Source organism: Orbicella faveolata, unplaced genomic scaffold, assembly GCF_042242905.1.
Source record: "Orbicella faveolata isolate gen_17 unplaced genomic scaffold, um_ofav_v1 contig_24, whole genome shotgun sequence".
NCBI classification, from domain to species: Eukaryota; Metazoa; Cnidaria; class Anthozoa; order Scleractinia; family Merulinidae; genus Orbicella; species Orbicella faveolata.
In genome coordinates, this window is record NW_028301552.1 from 6,722,123 (window position 1) to 6,735,417 (window position 13,295).

General features: G+C 39.8%; 1 protein-coding gene and 1 long non-coding RNA gene across 5 annotated transcripts in view; one reads left to right on the forward strand and one right to left on the reverse strand.

Moving 5' to 3' along the window:
- The window catches only part of LOC110060930 (uncharacterized), a 44,243-nt gene extending 33,496 nt beyond the window's left edge, over positions 1-10,747 (reverse strand). The window contains exons 1-3 of one of the 4 annotated variants that reach the window (XM_089290878.1): positions 10,683-10,747; positions 9,758-9,807; positions 601-697 (exon numbers count right to left, since the gene is read on the reverse strand). The gene's annotated coding sequence lies outside the window, so the exon portion shown is untranslated. Of the gene's footprint in view, positions 1-600; positions 698-787; positions 2,422-6,664; positions 7,085-9,757; positions 9,808-10,682 lie in introns of those variants that run through there. The other 3 variants (XM_020767733.2, XM_020767734.2, XM_020767732.2) reach the window with 3 other exon arrangements.
- Positions 7,205-11,509, forward strand: LOC149110136 (uncharacterized). The gene is made up of 2 exons (XR_016207698.1): positions 7,205-7,546; positions 10,536-11,509. It is a non-coding gene; the product is annotated as an uncharacterized LOC149110136 (long non-coding RNA).
- The last annotated feature ends 1,786 nt before the right edge of the window (positions 11,510-13,295 follow it).

The window sequence follows — 13,295 nt, forward strand, 5'->3', positions numbered from 1 at the left end:
TACTGTTATGATACTTTTACTTTTTTTGTTCCTGCTGACACTGACTTGTCTGACTCTCTAATGTCATTCTCATGAAAAGTGTTTGAATGTTATTTTAAAGTCCCCACTCCCTGGACTAAAATCGCACTTCCAGTTATAAGCTCACTCAAAGATCTGTACTGAAGAGCACAAACAGAATTGTATCCTTCATTATTGTGCGGTGATTTGAAAAGGAACAACAACGCAAGAAAAAAAGAAGCGGATTAAGGATATCTGTGAAGATTAAAATACTTAAGAACAAAACTTGTCACAACGCCAGAAAACGTTTCTAACGAGGGTTGTACTAAACAGTCTCTGGCACAACTCACTTGTAAGCCTGTAGCTCTTGGAATTTAAAGGTGAAAACAGAATAAAACTCTCCAAGCAGATTAGAGAACTGAACCAGCAACAAACGCGACTAACACATGTACTGCTCTCTCCCTAAGTCGTGTCCGTGTAACGTTCGAATAACAAACCTGATCCCACAGTTCCTAAGCGCCAAATTTGATATGATCAGCGACCTCTTTCGCGGAATAACATTTCATAAATCAACGAGCAAAAACACCACCAGTTTGTACAAACCTGCGTCAGACGACAAAAACAGCAGCCTAATCCTACAGAATCACCGACCCACAGGATACTGCGCTCCAATGGAGAAGAAGAAACGGCTTTTCATGAGCTGTGAACAAACGAAAAGAAAAATGACATAAGTATCTTCTTTTCCCTTCCGCGAGTATAAAGTCGGACTTTCTCAGTACACGCACGTCACCTTCCTCGCTCGCACATTCTTCGCGCGCAAACCTCCAACTTGTACACTGTAATAAGTCCTGCTGTCTCTCCTAAGGACTAAGTACTCATGAAATAAAATTATGTACCAGCTTTACGGACTAGATATAAAGGGCGAACCTGGGCCAACGTAAGACTTCTCTTCAAACACCATGATCCCAAACTGAGTGCTTCGGGAAAAATAACCATGCGTAGTCGAGTTCAAGCACTTAGGAATCATGGTGCTAGAAGGCTCATCTAACAGTAGTGGCCTTACAAAGCTAAATCACGTCTTTGAACAAAGTCAAGATCCCAACTTAATCAGAAGAAATTTCAGGTTTCTGTGCGCCGCTTAGTGAATTCCGCGCTAAAGGCAAATCACACACATAAGGACTACCTGACAGTGGCGATGTTGATTTACGTGTCATCCTATTTAGCTAAGCTCCCACTCTGGGACAATGCCAGGTAACCCACACACAGGTACGGTCTTTATCTTGAGTTCCGTGGGCGAAATGACAATCCCAAGAGCAATTGTTCGGATACATATCGAGGAAAGTAGATGTGACATAAAAAAAACTTTTCCTTCATGGACACAGATTTTAATCTGATCTTAAAAGGTCATGCCAACTTAAAGAAAACCTTGCTTACGACTTGCAGCTAACTGCTGCGAGACTGACCGCAGCCCTCAGCTCGCACTAATTCAGTTAGTCTAACATAAAATTCAGGAAGTTATAAGTCCGTCCTCTGTACCAGTGATAACTTGATAATATTGATGTATTCTATTTGTAATGACCCCCCTCCATCGCATGTAAGAACCCTCCTGACAAGACAGATAACATTGAATTCTACATAGTTGTAGTCGTTGAGTTGTCACAGTTATGAAGTTGTCAGTTGTGTTCTACTTGTCTCGGCATAATTCACAGATCTGTGATGTTATTTTTGACCACGCAATTTCTTTTTACGATTGAGAACACTTCAATTCTGATTTGAATTTTCGCCACATCGACTATTATTTCCTTCTTCTACTTTCCCTTCATATATTTATAAGCCCATCCAGTCATAAGCCTTCTCGAAAGTCTTTGCCAACATAAACACGCCTACGGCTTGGTACCCGATATTTACATCATTTTAGGTTTCTTATGCGATTTAGCATACTCTAAGCGCCTTTTTTTGTTGTCTTTTTTGACTGTGACTGTAGATAAATTTGTTTCTCGTACAGCAGACCAGTAGCTAAAACTGGGATTTAGGTTCTAACACTAAGTGCGGTTAGACTCGATAGCTTCTACCGTCAAACCTCAATTAAGCGGCCCTCTGTTAAACGGCCACCCTGTAGTAAGAGGTCACAATTCAAGTTCCTAAAATTTACATATTTACTGTATATTTAACCTCCATTAAGCGGTCACCTCTATTATATGCGGTCACCGTTTTGGCTAATTTTATTGTAATTCACCTCTGTTGAACGGTCACCTTGCTACATTAGGTGGTCAACCGGAGGCAGAGCACAGTTCTGTGGTCGCGAGGAACTTTTCCTGCCGCTAAACGAAGACAGTGCTTAACCAAATTAAGTTAAATAACACAAAACCACAGACGACCATAAATGATCTTTTCACTTGACGTTTAATGAGATGCAAAAACTGTCAACGCTGTCTGTTAGTTGATGCGTGAACTCCTTAGAGCATGTGACCACTTATATTTCGTGTTAAGGTTGTTACGAACAGTAAATGTATATTGCGTGCTTACTTTGTTCTCTTTTTCAATTTTTGCCCCACGACGCGCTAAATTTTGATCACCTTTTTTTAAACGGTCAACCTCAATTAAGCGGTCACCTGACTATTTCTTGAGAGTGACCGCTTAATAGTTCCAGGGCTTGTTGAGATCATTGTGTTTTCTGTTCTTGATGACTAAGACTCTTTACTCCACCAGTGGATACAAATTATGGCCATCGGAAAATTCTCTAAAACAACTCAACAAAATGCGGGAAGCCTGGGAAGGACTAGAATCTCATCTAGCAGAGAGAGCAATACTTCCGATCGTTCCCAAACCGGAATGAGCTGCGCAATGGCCTGGTAAATGCGATTAACCTTTTATGTCAAGAATGATGCATCTTGAAACATTGAGTCTTAATTTTGAATTTGTTCGCTCGCTACCTCTGTTCTTGCTCCTTTGGTTGTTCTTAACCTGATGGTGTTTTTCCACTCTCATAATGTATTATTTTGAGCATTGCTTTGGCTGAGGGTACATTTATACACTGCAAAACCAAGACTGCATATATCGTGACTGAAATAGCTCCTTGAACACATGCACGGACTGGGCAAGAAGCGAAGGCCGTACTTAAAAGCAAAACTCACTTACACAGGGATAACACTATAAACAAATTTTCACTTAACAAAATAAACACAATGTACCCCCTTAAAGTACACGCGATGGAAGAGAACAGCACTTGCTGTTTTCCTACGGACAACAAGGGTTGTAAAATTTCAAGGAAACTGAAGATTTCCGGAGGGGTCACTGCGCTGCATTCTGCTGTTGTAAATGGTACATAAAACGTAAGGGAAAGCAAACAGTTTAAGCGTTAACAAACAGCCCCTAAGATCGAAACCACACTGTCGCCAAATGGACATTACAAGAAAGTTTACCTTACAATGAAAACATGATAAATAGCTTGTAACTAAGGGGAAATGTCACATTTTGATCCTTGCTGTTACTTTGAATATTCCAAGTTTTTCTTTTTTCATATAATACGCCTTAAAGATTTTGACACCTGTGCGGTGAGATAAACTGCAGACAACCCCAAATATTGTTTCTTATAATTTAGCAATCCAAAGCGAACGATGTTATTTCTTGCGATGAGAGTATTCATTAAATTCGGCATCGAAAAGTCACCTGGTGAGCGTCCAATGTATTACAAACGTACCTGTAACTGATTATGCTGTTACTAAGTCAAAATGTTCCACACGGTGATTTGCTCTAAAATGAATCAACAGGGGGTGAAAATTGCAACCAGTGAGCACCGGTGAATTTCACTTTGCGCTCAACGTGCTCCTCTTTGGTGCGCAAATAAGATGCGCAACCATGTGCATTCATTTTAATAAACATGCTTGTCTGCGTCAGTGTTAAAAGCTTTACTACAGACCTCTGTTTCATCTCGGGTAACGTGAGCACTTAAGGATTTTATTGACAAGCTCCAGTTCAATTAGGCTGGCAAGTCTTTATAAACGTCTGATTCTCAGTTACCCTGAATATAATGACAGCCGCAAGTCTCACAGCATTATGTTATGTTTGTTCGCTTTAAGTTTCAGTGTTTTCTTTGTCCTTTCTTTCCCTACTTATTGTTGTCGGTAATTCGTAATTTATCCGCGAAAACGGTCGTTCCATTTGCAAGTTTTATCTCTCAGACAAGCCAAATGGAACTGAATGTCTATTTATGTTACCGGATGTTAAAAACTCAACGCAGAACGAGTTCTGACAACACATCGCAAAAGGAAGTAAAAAAACTTTTTGTGTTATATTGTCCAACGGTGAAAATGCTTTTTTCAGCGTACTGTCATTAAACTCGAGCCCAGCTACTTCGTCGTTCTTTAACACAGCATTTAAAAAGAGTAAATGAGACAAATGTATTAGAAAGAAACATCTTTATCAGTAAAGGCGCGAGACAAAGTGACATGAATGAATGTAAAAATACTTCATCTTTGATGTAATTTAGACTCGAACTGACAAACGCTCCGCGGCACTCCATCAATTTTGATCTTCAGCCTCGAGCGAGAAGTAGAAAAAATAAAAAGAGTGATCCGTTTCTATTCTCACAAGGACCCCACAAACGGCAGGACTCTTCCAGAATGGCACTGGCTAAAAATACCATACGCGCAACACACAAACTAACACTCGTTTCAAGAAAATGTTCATCTTCTTTAAAATTCAAATTTCGTGTCAGAAAATCGTGTTTCCAATTAAATTCACAGAAGCAGTCATAAATACATACACCGCAAATTAAGCAATAGTCACTTAGATCACTGCCATGAAAAAGATTACGATAATAAGATTACAAAATTAGGAGTAGTGCTTTGTCCCACGCGCTCGCGATAGGGTAGAGACAAATATTATGTATTCACTCACCCAAGGTTTATACTATTGAGTATTTTGTTTAAAGCAACAACTCTGGCTTAGTGGTATTGCAATAGTAGTGCTTAATGGTTTGGCACACAGCAGAAAACAGAAAACACGTGCTTTAATGGTAAAAAGACACAGCTACTTATTTCAGACTAAGTAAACGGCTTCAAAAGAGCGACACTGTCATTCCATAAACTGTTTATTCTGCATAAAGTGCGGCAAATGTTGTAATTTAAACATTTACGGCATTGTCAAGTGCCAGAAAGCACTTTCAAGCTCTCGAACCTAGCCAGAGCGAATGGTTGAAGTTAAAAGAAAGAAATTATTCACCTGCACAATCCCGGCACCTTTTAAATAAATGCACTTAGCGGAACATAGCTTATCTGCAACTTTTGTAAAGACCCTTTGTGTAGGGTTAATTCAGTTATATAGTGTGCGTGATAATATAAGACAAGCCGCCCAAAGATAGACTTTTAGACAGTGGAAAAGAGTGCTAAAGAAGAACAGAAAAATAGGTTCGAAATCAACACAAAATCGCACGCAGCTGCGATGTATTGAGACGAAAATTTTAATAAATGCAAAACATTATCCTACAGCGAGCTTGTTTTTCACCAGCAAAACGCCGAACAAGAATTAAACTTCATTCACTTTAGATTTAAACCTTAAATGGAACTAATTTGCTCTAATTCACGCTAGATTAACATGTGCAATGAGTAGAGCCACATATCGCTTTGGCCGATCGAGCGTCCGGTCTGTGGGCTGCAGATGGTGTGAGATCGGTCTGCGCCTAGTCACCTAGCCACTAACAAACCTGCTACATCTATCGCCACACAATTCGACAGTTTTCGAGCAATGCTATAGGTGTCTTTATTAACATCTGTCTCACTCTTTTTCATGTTTTCCCGCAATTCTGAGCGTCTAGGTTTAGTATTAAAAACGATACACTTTGGAAAACACCCACCATCGAGGTTAAGAATAACAACATAACCTAGCCGACACCTTAAATCAACCGTACAGGAGAGTCGGCACGACGGTCCAAGCCGGTCTAAAATCAAAGTGATAATTGTTTGGACGCGCCAGGCAAAGAAAAAAAAAAAAAGAACGGCAAATTCGTTTTTTTTTTAAAAGCACCATTCAGAAGAGGAGTTTTTTCAAAAGCGTAATTATTACAGCACTGCAAAAGCGTTTGAATGAAAAAATAAAATCACGATTGTTGAGAACACCCTATATCTACGGAACCTTAGAACAGATTCATTTCATTTGCACATACTACCACAAAACTTTGATTTCCGACTTCCTTAGCTTTATTTTAACTATACGAGGTAATTTTTCTAAAGGAATTTCTCGCAATGGCTTTATACTATCATCTTTTCGATTGTGAATAATCAGAAAACGTTTCATTTATTAAGAATTCTTCAGATAACACTAATTTGATTTGACTTGAACACCACCTTTTTTCTAAGGATCCGTTTGTTTTATTAAAAAGATGGACGCGAGGAACGTTCCTGTAGAATTTAGTGTAAAACAAAACGATCGTGTTGCCTTCAATCGAAATTTGCATCTGATCGAGGGGAAAACGTCGAACGTCAAGCTTTACGTTGTTTCGCTAAATTCAATTAATGATTCACGATGGTTCACATAAATTCGAATTACATTCATTTAACGAAAAACAAGCCGACAGATTGAACCACTGTTTGCCATGCTTTGGCCAGGCTCAAAAGCTCCCTACTGCATTGTAAACGCTTTCTTCAAGCGCCAAAAAATCATTACCCACCTTTTTTGAGTGTGCGGTAGCGCGGCGCTTCCAGCAGGCCCTCCTAGGACTTCCCGAGCTATTCCGGAAATTAAGAAACCTTTCGCAACTTCTTTCCACAAACCTTCCAATTACGACAACGCGCTCACTTTCCCTCGCGAAGAATCACAGGAAACCTGCAAACGCTATGGACGATTCATTCAAGAGAATCAGGTTTTTTTTTCTTCTACGTCCCTTTGGAACAAACCGCTATATCTATTGTGGACGGTCTTGTGAAGGTGAACGTGATAGGGCTACCCAACAATATCTAATTGAACCTGGCCATTGTATCAGGGCTTATTTCACTTGCAAATCTCGCAGGTGCAGAGGCGAGCTGTGAGAAATGGTTTTTCCTTGGAGTCTAATTGACAGTCGTAATTATTTTCATCAACCAAATTAACGTGTTTATTGGTTTAGACTGTCAAAAACAATTCAAATCTCTCCAACTTGTCACTGGCTAAAACGACCGTTCATCAATATCGAAACTTATGACCAGAGACAATTTCCATAGCAAAAGGAATCTTACGGCAGGGACGTAATCAAAATTGTTAATTAGAGTAATTACCAAAGCTGTTTAAAGTTGGCTCAGTGGAGGGCACCGCTCAGACGAATTACAACTATTTCACTCGCCAGCTAAATTTCGAAAGTTAAGAGTGTTTGCCGAATTTATTCCTCGCTAAATTCTGCCATCGGGAAGGCGGTAAAATTATTTCATTTGTTGATACTTCTTTCATTACCGCGGCTCCTCTTACGACGAAACTAACAAAAGAAGAACAAAGATGTCTTTGAGAAAATCTTGTCTTCGCTCGCGACGCCTTTGGTCGGTTTAGCAACAGAAGGTTTGAGTCCTCTTTGAGAGAAACAGTGAGTGTTGATAGTTTACAAAATAACAGTGGCTCTTGTACACCAAGCCACGTGCCACAAATAGCCTAACATTCACGATGAAATGGTTTAATTTACTTAGTTGAAAAACTCATTCTTTGAAGAGAACAAAGAGGCTCAAAGATAATTTTGGATTCTTGGGGCGATATATAAACACTTGTTTAGATATAACCGACACGACACGAAAGGCTTGTTATAAGAAACAATTTCGTGGCTTTGTTAAACTGCTTCGAAGAGATAATTGCAAGCTTTTATGCGGTCTACCAAAGATCTGACGAACGAAATCACGAACCGCGACAACTTCTGAATTTTCGTGAAACTTGGTCGATTTTCTGCCGGTAAATATCGTAAGCCGCACATTATAAAATGAATAAGCGTCAAAAAGATTTCGCGAGCAATTTAACATTGACAAATTTAGTAAACCGAGTACGACCTTGAGAGCCAAAAGAGCGATCCGAACCTAAACATTCAAAAATAGTAATAAAACGACATCAAATTTTAATTTCTCTTTGAAAGATTGGAAAGCAATTGTTCAATGTAACGAGTGCTCTAAGATATCTAGGACAATATCTTCAGAAGTCTTTTTATTTTTTCCTGTTCTTAAAGCAACTACAGTGATGTCTGGCAGCTGTTTTAAGAGAATGAAAGCTTTAGCGCAGGGTTATGGTATACTCGTCTTACAAATCAGCGTAATGAAACTCGAAAAGAAAAATTGCGACAAGATAAACACTCTGCAGATGGCACAATTTCTTCATGAAAATGATAATTTCTTCCGGCAGAGATTCATTGTTAGAAAACGGCCTGGCCACGCACCAAAAAGATACCACAATACAAGCAATTTCTTCCGCTTTTTTCCTGTTTCTTTCCCGGGAGGAGAAAAAGAGAAATTTGCCCCGGAGGGCATTCCTTTGGCGCGTTTCCCTAAATAAGCTCCAAGCGGAGTCTGTAACACGGGAAGAAAAGGAATTGTTCGACATCTCACCAAGACAAACAGTCTAGATAGGGAAAGTCGCTCTTGAACATAGTGGTTTATGGAGATTATCAGCATAATCATGGTAATTGGGATAAATATGGTGGCGCGCGCGTGTGTGCGCTTTCTGTAGCACGGAACCTGTTATACACATGTTTTAAGCGAAATAAAAGACTATTGTTACTGATTCGAGTCCAATGGCAAGTCAATAATAGTAGTATCGTTCTGAAATCCAAACAAAAGGGCACGAGCAGACATGAATATTGAGGCTATTAAATAACTCCAATATCGTTCTTGTGCAGCTTTTCCATTGTAGTGTTTTTAACAATGTGGCTGAGATATTTTCTGACCGTTTCTTAATCTACGCTCTGTTGTCAATCAGTTCCAATATCGAGGCAGACCGATGAATGAGAAATTCCTATTTACAGCTCTTATATCGTGAAAGCCCTAAAATAACGAATTGTTTTTCTGTACCGTTAACTTCTTCTTATGTTGTCGCGTCTTCCGAAAATGAAAAAGAATCGTGTTTTGAGTCGAGCAAAATAATCAGGAAAGCAACGAGCATGTAGAGATTTACCCAGTCAGTTTGATATTTAAGTTAATGAGCTCCAACACTGTAATCCACACGACTTTTGCATCTGCCATAGCAATGAAACTTGTTACATTAACAGATTACTTAATAAATTAACTCAATTCGGCGAATACTTCTAAGATTTCATTTGGCGAAAAAATAACATCAACCGTCTAGTTTTCCATGAATCTAAATGAGATTTCTCTTACCGCGGACAACGAGTGACGAAGAATGAGGAACGAGGAAAAAAGAAAACTTAAGACTTAAGCACAAATTATAAACCATCCCTATAAGCTAATTATTTAGATTCTACTATCATTGGTTGTAATTTAAGTCAGAGTATGTTGAACAATTAGTGCTATGGATGTGTCTTCCGTTTTAATCCGCGGCTTGAGAGGCGCACGCGAACACTGACGTACCACGTGCGTTATTGTCCCACATGAAATTGTCAAAGTCCATCTGCCGACTTGCTTCCACTGCGCAGAATCCATCCACTTTCAGGTGGCCATTTTTGGTGTCTTTCATTATGTCTCCGCGGTATTTCTCGGTGCGACTTTTTTTAACACCTTCAACACACTTTTATGGCGATATACCTGCTTTTTAACAAAAACTAGGCAACAATTGTAGAAAAATAAAACACCACGTTTTTCACCTGTTCTTGGCAGCGGTAGATTTTTGACCTATTGTTACTCGAATGTTGCACTATTAAAACAGAGAGAAATAAAAAAAGTAAGCGCTTTATTGAGTCGCTGTGATTTCAGCCACACTGTAGCACTTTGCTTCTAAACTCGCACCTTCATGTTATAACTTAATTAGAACTAATTGACAAGCCTAAAAGATTCATGGCTATCTTTTCTTGGACTCTTAATTAAATCGGCTCACTTTTCCTGATTCATGCAGGCCATGTTGTCAAAAGATAATAAAAAGTAAGTGAAAACAAGACAAGTTCCCGCAGTTATCCTTAAGATGGATGACAATTCAATGCATGTAACACAAAATCTCAGGGTCTTAGTGAGAAAAAGGAACAGTGTATATTATAAGCCATATTTTTCGAGCCACGTAGTCCAATGGAAACAGAAACTGCTACCAGAAAACTCAGGACGTTGGACAGAGAAATCGAGGATAATTTTCCGCTAACTGTTTGCCAAGGGCGCAATTTAGTTGCTTCGAATACCGTAATCGGGAGTTTTAAAAAATCGAGGGCTCGAAAAATCAGAATTAACAACTAACAATTGTAGAACATGAACAAAGTCAGAGAGCTTTTCATTTTAAGCTAGTTATCCTTCAAACTCGAAAGTGAAAGAATGTTTCTAGGGTGCATAGCATTCGTTTACAAAATTGTCATCGTTCATTGGTGATTTCCAAGTGTTAACAGTAGCCTAATAATCGTGTAAAGAACATAGTTAAACTTTCTTTTTTGTTCTTACTAGAGATAGGGTACGACTGAACTTGGGCAATGAAAAGTTGCACTTACGTGTGTTCCGCAAAATTGTTGTTACAAGACTGCAAACAGACGATGGTTACACAGAAAAAGAACCGGGAGGTTTGCAATAAAGCTTCAAGAACCGCTTGCTTACCTTAAAGACGAGAGAGAAGGAGAATAAAGTCTTACTTCCTTACTTCTTACTTCTTGGACTGGCTTGAAAAGAAGTGTTCTGTTTGTAGGGGTACAAGACAAGTGTGTGAACAAGCTCATATGTATACCTGACAAAGATGAATAGAAAAACACTCACTTAGTTGAGTAAATCAGTTTGTACCTGCCCTTAGCCACGGCCCCTTCTTCTGCCCATTGTTCTACAGTTGATTAAACATCTGCATGCCATTTTAACAGCAAACAGCGGTCCTGGTGCTTCTAGTAAAGCATGAGATTTTTGCATTGTAGATGGCTTTCTAGGAGCAGAGCTACGAACTCAATCAATCAATCAGTCGACTTTATTAAGAGAGGATGACACATGACAGTATAAACTGATAAACAAGGGACACTCCGTGCTGCACGGTGCTGTAGTTTTGTGTTTAGCTAACAACAAACATTTCCTAACAAAATGTATATTTTTTATGACAAGAAAAGGTACATGATTTCTACATCCGCGTTTTTAAAAAATTCAAACTAATGTTTACCTTATCTCAAAAGAACAACCGAAACTCCAGATGTCATGTAATAAATTTTACTTAATTAGCGCTGGATTTGTGTTATAAATGATATGCAGTGAAACCTTCCTAATACGGACACCGGTAGAAGGACCAGACCCGATTGTATGCATTACAGAGGTGCTCGTATTGATAGAGGCTGCAACGGGGCGTAATTTATATGAATTTTGGCCTCACCAAGACCAAGTGATAACGAGGTGGCCATAAATGTTTCACAATCAGACAGTGAAAGTTCTAATAAATGCTAATGAAATTACCCTTCTTGTATGCCTGATGTACTGTACTACACCTACTAATGTCTCTGAGTGTAGAATTCCCAGTGATATAAGCCAGAGCAGAAACTTACCTCTCCGGTCATGCTTTCATTTCACCCCGTGAGAGTTGAGAGAGTTTTCGGGTCTGATCTCAGACACCGCTGTAACATAGGAAAGAAAAACGCTCTCGAAGAAACGTCTGTATGTTTACTCAGACCGACTTGACGCGTGTTCAGCAGTGTACCGCAAAATCCGTCCAGCTGAAACAAAAAAGAGATGAATTTCAGAGAGGGTTAATATATTCTTATTGCTCCTTATCTTCGTTCATAAACGTGTTTTCGTTTACACTATCATAGACTCAATAATCTTTTCAAAAAGTAAGAAAGTCACCTGCATTGCTAGTATTACAGATTACACATGGCGTTAGTACCTGCTCACATCCTGTAATTCTTGTTGTGTGAAGGAGATGGTAGGGATGGTACATTACGACATGTCCTACGGATGGAAACGGACTTACTGCCGTCACTGCTAAGCGCTGCATTGGTGCGGGATGGTTGCTCCAAGATAGACCAACGGTAAAAAAAGGTATGCCAAAGGTCACCTGGGGAAGGACATTTGAAAGAAAGTTAAAGGTGCGAAGCCTTCAACCTCAAAAGAGTTGTGGGTCGATGGGTAGAGGATTAACAACAGTGAAGACCCCACGCGCGTGCCACTTTGCACACCACAGATCCTGAGTCGTGCTGAGTGAATGTAGACTGGTTGTAATGATCGAGCACCGTACACTGAGATATGCCTACAATTACAGAAATCTCACAGTTGTCTTCAACTGTTGAAGCGGCTTTCTATATCTACATATGCACAAATTTTGGAAGGGACAAACCAAAGTCTCTTCACAGACGTTTATTTTTCTCCACCCTCTTGTGTTTTGACTCGTTGATATCACACACGCCGGGTTAATATTTTGCCAAGCTTGCGGTCTTGACGAACTCAAGACAAAATAGAGAGACTGTGGACAGACTTGACCAATCACGCTAAGTAGAATACATATATCTTATCATTCAAGCGCGGAGGCCGTGCTGGGAGAATATCGGCCCGCGAGGTCTCGATAACACGGAACGACTGCAACGAGGTCCGTACAAAAAAGATCGAGGGCCGATATTCTCCCATCACGGTCCTGGACAAGCCTGGTTAATAAGAGGTTTATGACACGACTGAAAATGTTTAGAAAAAAATGCCACGATCGCGGACTGGGAAAAACATTGCAAACTTCAACTGGGCAATTCTGATTGGAGCCGACTGGGCGTATACTCACGCCTGATGTTAAATAAAATAGAAGGGAAAGAGAGTTGAAAGAAAAAGAAACGGGATCTTTCATTGAAAACAAGTTCTTTTAGAAACGAAAGCCATAAAACTACCAGAAAATCTTCAAGAGTGATCGTGCGGGATCATTCGGAGCAGTACCCGGTCATACTTAGAGAAATAAGACCGGCGATGGAGCAATCTGATAAATCAGTGATTGGTTGATTTTAGTTATGGGCCCTCTGAACTAACCTGTAATTTATTATCGGGCGGGCCGATATTCTCCCATAAAGACCCTCGCGCTTCTATTTTGATGGTTGCGCAGCAATCCTAACCACTGGATGGAAGTAAGGCATTGGGCAGTCTGCGTCACAGCCTCCCCGGCCTCGAAAGCAAAAAATCGGATCTGCGATTTCGTCTTTCGGGAAGGGCGCCTGTTACACAGGCTAGGCACGAGTCATAAAACTATTCAAACAGCGGGCGTGTCAA